This window comes from Chamaea fasciata, unplaced genomic scaffold, assembly GCF_029207755.1.
Source record: "Chamaea fasciata isolate MVZ Bird 193981 ecotype frontalis unplaced genomic scaffold, bChaFas1.0.hap1 SCAF_1, whole genome shotgun sequence".
Classification (NCBI taxonomy): domain Eukaryota; kingdom Metazoa; phylum Chordata; class Aves; order Passeriformes; family Sylviidae; genus Chamaea; species Chamaea fasciata.
Window position 1 is genome coordinate 109,792,230 of NW_027094086.1, and position 5,880 is coordinate 109,798,109.

The window sequence follows — 5,880 nt, forward strand, 5'->3', positions numbered from 1 at the left end:
TTTATTGTATTTGGATAAACTAACATTTTGCTAGCCATTACGAGAAAATGGAGCATTTCGTTAATTTATTTGCTGTTTTTTTCTTATGTAAAAGTAACTAGCAGTTACGTCTTTGAATAAAATTTAGTTTTCTCTCTGACTAGTGCTTAGAGAGCTCGGGCACCCAGTTTTTTAGGAAAACTAATACAGCTTTTGACAGAAGCACAAAGTGATGACTTGGCACATGGCAGACAAAGGACAAACTGTTCAGTTGTGGCCCTAAATTTATTTTAGTTCAACCAGTAAACAGGGACACAGCATGGACTTTGCTGATTAAAAGCAAAATTGAAAAGCCTGAAGCTGCATTTGACAGTGTTCCAGTTTGTAACCAGCTCAACACATGAGATTCTGTTTCCTTTTACTTTGTGGCTTCCGGCATCCCTATGCAGAATATTACTGTTTCATTGTGGGTTTGTGTATTTTTTTTTCCCTGTAGGAGAATTTATTTCTTCCTCTCGATTTCCTAGAGAGACTTAATATCCTTGCCCAAAATCCAAGATATTTGCAGCTTACCATATTGTCCCTTGTTTCACTGCTCCTGCCTTTACCATCTGGAAAGACCTGCCTCTTCCAGCCTTTGCTTAGGTGCGTGCTTTCAGTGTGAGGGATCAGAGGCAATGGAGCTATGCATGTGTGATGAGTAATCCCACAGGTGAGGATACCCAGGAGGTGGCTGCAAGTGTTTTGCATATCTTCACATTTCCTTTGCTATTTTTATCTCATATATACCCTTGTGTGTCCCTTCTTTGTGTCTTGTCTGAATGTGCTTCAAGCAGCATTGCTCTGTACTGCAGGAGGCAACACAAAGTTAATAATTTCTGATCATTAACTTAATCTACCTCAAGAAGTACCTTTTAAAAATGTGAATACTGCTATTAAAAGCAATAGAAATCTATTACAACGATAAATTTGCTTTCAGTGTGTCATTATTTTTGTACTTACATTAGTACAAGGTCTTAAAGGAGAATTTGGAAGTGGGAATTTCCTTGCCATGAATTATTTCTCAAATTTACTACAGTCTTATCCATTAATAGCTTGGGGTCTTGAAATGTTTATGTTATAGATTTTCCCAGAATTAAATATATACAAAGTTTCAAACTTGCTAGGGCCTAAATATCTGTTTCTAGAACAAATATGTCTTTCATTGATTTCGATAGAAAGTTTGTATCTGTGTGTGGCAACAGAATTGGGCTTCAAATAACAAAATGTTGAAAAGTCCCCAGCTGAAATTCCCAGTCCTAGATGAAGTGGCCGAATACAATGGGTTGGATTCATCACTGTAATCAACACAAAGTAAGAAAATGCTGGTGGGAAGTCTGTGGTCAACATGGAAATTTATTATAGCACAGCTAAGCCTGTAATCAACAACAAACTGATCAAAGGTGTTTTTCCTCAAGTCTTCCATTTAAGGTGTCTGTTGTGTTAGCTGGCTATTGGAATTAAGCACAGATCAAGATGAACACGGGCAAACAGAGGTCAGAAAAACAATCATCTTCTGAAGTTTTGCCATTGAATATGACTGAATAGAAGTTTTTGTCCGTGAAGAAGAATATCACAGGTTAATCCCTGAGCCAAGTGTAGTAGTGAAGTCTGGTATTTTCTGAGGCAGTAAGATCTGTTAATTTGACATTCACTTAGCTATCAACTTTCTGCATGTTATCTAGAAAAAAATTGTTAATATATTTTCTACACCTTTAAAACAGAAGTTAGTTCTGGAAGGGCAGAACAGACCTTTAACCATCCAAGATGATTTTAGCTTCAGATTCAGAAGCATCAGAGTGGGCTAGATCCCATTTTAAACAAACTTTCTTATGATTTCTTAAAATTATGAAAACAGGATTTCTTTTAAGTGGGAAGCTGCAAAAAACCAAGATCTTGTCTAAGCAGTAGGTGGCAGACTGCTCCCAGTAATCCTTAGGAAGTTGTGACTCAGCCCTTCTTAATGCCCATGGGGCTGTAACTAAAGGTGATGAGAAGAGAGATGTAAAGGTGGGGAGATTCCTCGGGTTCAAGCAGTCTACCTAATTTCACAGAGCATGCCAGGGATACTCGAGTCAGCACTTGCCAGGCGAGGGGATGTTGCTCCTCCACGCCCTGTGTTATCAGTTCCTGAAGTAACTGTGGCTGTTACCCTGCCCTGCAGCAGCTGGGTGACCTCGATCTTGTTTTGGAGGTTTTGCCGCTGTTGACGGAAAGCCAGCGCTGCCATGGTTTTGGCACCTCTACACAACAGTACGCCTATAGTTTTGTCATCGTTTGGAAATCCCGCTTAACTCTAGAGACCCCAAGGAGTTTTTTAAACAAAATAGAGCTTAACACATGGAATTATATGTCTGAAGATGTCTATGGATACACCACAGCCTCTACTGATCTCTACATCCGCAAAGTAGTTTCTGAACGGTACCCAAAAAGCTGGTGTCCAGTCTTTTGACAAAATTTTTTTTGTGCTCACCCTTACCTAAATGATGTTAAGGTGGAACAAATATTTTCTCTTTGTAGCAGATTTTATTTTGAATTTAAATTCAACTTGAGGGGTTTTCTCAATGCCCTGCTGCTAATAATTAATGTACTTAAGGATGCATCTTATGCCTTGGCCTTTGTCTCATATGTTTCATTTCAAGAGAAGCCTGTGGTGCTTACACAAACTGCCTTTCCCATCACACTTGTTTCTCATGCCATTATTATGCTGACTGTCAGAGACTCTATCTAGTGTATACCAAGACATTTCATACCTAGAACTAGGCTCTCATATCAAAATAGAGGACTGTCCACAGACTGCTGGAAACGACACAATCCAATGGTTGGTAAACACTTGGGGGAGCTGCCCCTCCACTATGCAAAACTGTTGGATCTGATTTGTGGAATTATTTGCTTAGCATTCTCCAGATTATTTAGAACTTGTTTTGTCACTAGACAAGATTTGAAAGCAAAAGAATCTGAAAAAAATAGATTTTCATACTAGGAAAGGCATTATAAAAGTACAAAATAACCAAACATTATGGAATTTATATTTTTATCAAGATTATACTAATTTTAGCTGCTTCTGTATTTAAGCTAACTCTTGAGACTGATCCTTTAGGCTCTGCTGATGATTCGTGGGACATCCCATGGATATGCAGAATCACAGTCCTTTTGGGTTTGCTTTCCTGCTCAGGCTATGTTACAATTCTACTGCATGCTTTGGCTAGACTAAGATTATGCCATTTATCTTCAAGATGCTTTCTCTTGCTTTTATCTTCCTTAAAACATGATGGAATTTCTTTAGAAATTGTACATGATGAAACATACAGATTTTCTGAGTTCCTTTCCATGTGTCATGTTAGCTTGCTATCAGTTTTACATCAGTTGCTTAGTGTATAAATGAATGATTGATTTGAGAATGGGGTGTTGTCCACCTATGCACAGTTCCCCTCCTTCCTCCCTCCTATGCACTCTTTCGGACTCTGGAGAAATCAGGAGTGGTCTTGTCACAGTAACATTTACAAGGGCTCAGTGAACATGTAAGCACGGTGAAAAACAAAAATGTCTCTGAGAAGAACAGAAAGAGTAGCTTCAGGACCACTCCAAGCATTTCTTGACAGAAGAGCCCATTTTCAAAGTTTTTGTATTTGGTTATTAGAAATCTCCCAAACCCATATCTATGACCACTGCTACAGTATTTCCAGGTTTCTTAGAATTTACTTGAAATAAATAAGAGTCTGTAACATCCTTCTGCTCTGCAATGCAATTCTTTTAAAGTTTATTATTGTTATTTCTAGATACATAGCTCTCTCTTGAATAGTCAAGACCTATCATCATCAAGAGCCTCATGTTAGACTTCGTGTTTTCTCTGATGACAAATATAGACTACGGTCTAAAAATACATCTTAAAGCAGAGAGATACATCATTATAAATAAAGCAGTTAAGAAGATTCAGAGGATTTTCTGCACTCTCCAAAGTGGCAGTAACTTCATTGAAATAAAGAAAAAAGTTTGTTTAGATTGCTCAGTCTGCTTTGATAATGCAAGCTATGGTTATGAAAATCTCCTAACATTTTGTTCAGAGTTAGTTGTTTGAAGCATCAGATGAATAAATATTAAGTAATTGTACTCTGGCCTGCAATTCTGCAGAATACAGGATTCTTCTTAGGGCTCAAGTCAGGCAGTCATTAATGACAACAACACTTCATAGTGAAGAATGGTCTTTACAGAGGTTTGGTATTCAAACCATAGTGAAACCTCAACCAGACAACCAGACCAAGCAGCCCAGCTAGTGGTTTTTTATAGTATTGGTATTATTGAATGTATGGTCAGAAAGGGAGAGAGATAAATCAACAGAGACTGTGCTTGATGCATACACTGAGGTTCAGTGTGGTAGTTAGAATTAGGTGTCAAGGGGATTAATGACTCGTTTGGTTCACATACATGGCCAAATATTTTGGCCATTAAAATATGTAAAAGTAAGCTTATAGTCCTCCCTGTATTGTCCTTCACCTCTATCCTATCAGTAACTCAGAGGTGAGAGCAAATAGCTTTACAAGAGAGGACAACCCAATAACTGTACAGGAGATGGGCTAACTGCAGCATAGCATGGTTTAGTATAGCCTGTCTTATCTAGATCCTTCCTTCCATCTTTCCAAACATTTTACTGAGTGACATGAAAATTAGGCCTTCATTTAGCAAAAGGTGACTTCCAGGTGTTTATTTGAAGAGTATTCTAGATTACTGTGTTTTTTCATCCACATCTTCTTTTACCAAGAATGAGGAGTCTGTTGTGGATAATGGATTGATAAAACTCTCCTCCACCTCCATATTACAGAGGATACAGAAGATTGTCATGTACAGCTGCTTGTATCAGTAGCAAATGATCTCACCTCTATACAAGTTTAACATGCTATGTCTGAATTGTTTGTTTGACTGCCCTGGAGGAGTCAACCTGTACTGTAAAAGAACTTCTGCGTATAGATTCTAATAAAACAATTAAAGAAGCTGTTGTACAAAAAGTACGACAATAATTCACTAATCACATCTAATTTAATCTTAAATGCACATGTTTCAAAAATTCTGAACAAGGTGTAGGCTTCAGATCTGCTTCAACTCTTGCCTGCTTCCTGAAGAGCAGCCAGGAGAAACTGCCTTAGAATGGAAAGAATGAAAGAGCTCCACTTCCAAGAAGTACTGGCACTGTCCTCAGAGAGCTCAGTAGTTGGGGCTATTATGGAATTTTGCTAGTCTGCCTGTAATTATTGATCCAAATGCTTGTATATTAGAGAATGGAGAGCTTACCTGTTTGGACCTTAAATTACAGTCTACATTCTCATCTTCCTAAAGAAAAGACTCTATGATCAGACTGCCTTTTACAACTTTTCTTTCCATAGTTTTAGTTTATAGGGTAGATGAGCTAGGAGAATTGCTGTGTCCTCTGAAGTCAAGGGCTCACTGCAGGGAGAGAGCAAGAGATTTAGCTGCTGTAAACAGAGCACAAAGAAATTACCTTTTTCTGTCATGCACATGACTGCAGCTAAATATATACAAAGCCAGGACAATTTATTTTGCCTCTATCTACTTTGAATTGATAAATGGCATTATTCTGCTCTCTACAGATTTTTTAAAAGACCACTGGAACCTCAGTCTGCAGGATGAAAAAACTGATAATGCACTGAGTCTCAGGAGAAAAGGTAGTGTCATTCTATTAAGAGAAGTTACAGAAATTAGCACAACAGGGCTTAGTCCTTTTTACTGTCTTTCCAACTGTACCTGATCTCCTTCACATGATCTTGCAGGTCTTTCCAGTGCTCTAATCCCTTTGGAGGTGAACTTGCCTCATAGAAGAGACCATGTAATGTAATAGTTCAAGTGATA